Source organism: Monopterus albus, unplaced genomic scaffold (assembly GCF_001952655.1).
Source record: "Monopterus albus unplaced genomic scaffold, M_albus_1.0 scaffold56.1, whole genome shotgun sequence".
NCBI lineage: Eukaryota > Metazoa > Chordata > Actinopteri > Synbranchiformes > Synbranchidae > Monopterus > Monopterus albus.
In genome coordinates, this window is record NW_018127936.1 from 727684 (window position 1) to 727899 (window position 216).

The following is a 216-nucleotide window of genomic DNA, read 5'->3' on the forward strand; positions in this document are numbered from 1 at the left end:
CCACAGCTCAAGTGTCTGGAATGAACCCACCACTCAGTGACTTTGCAGTAAAAGCAGGAGGAGTGTGGACTCAAATTGGAGCTGTGCGGTAGAGGAGGAGCAATGTAATTTGTGGTAATAAGGACATTTTTTTTGCCTAAATCTGTGGCATTAGTTTGTGGCTCAGATGACTATTTACTCCACACTGGTCAAGTAAAGTATTATTTTTTACATTTG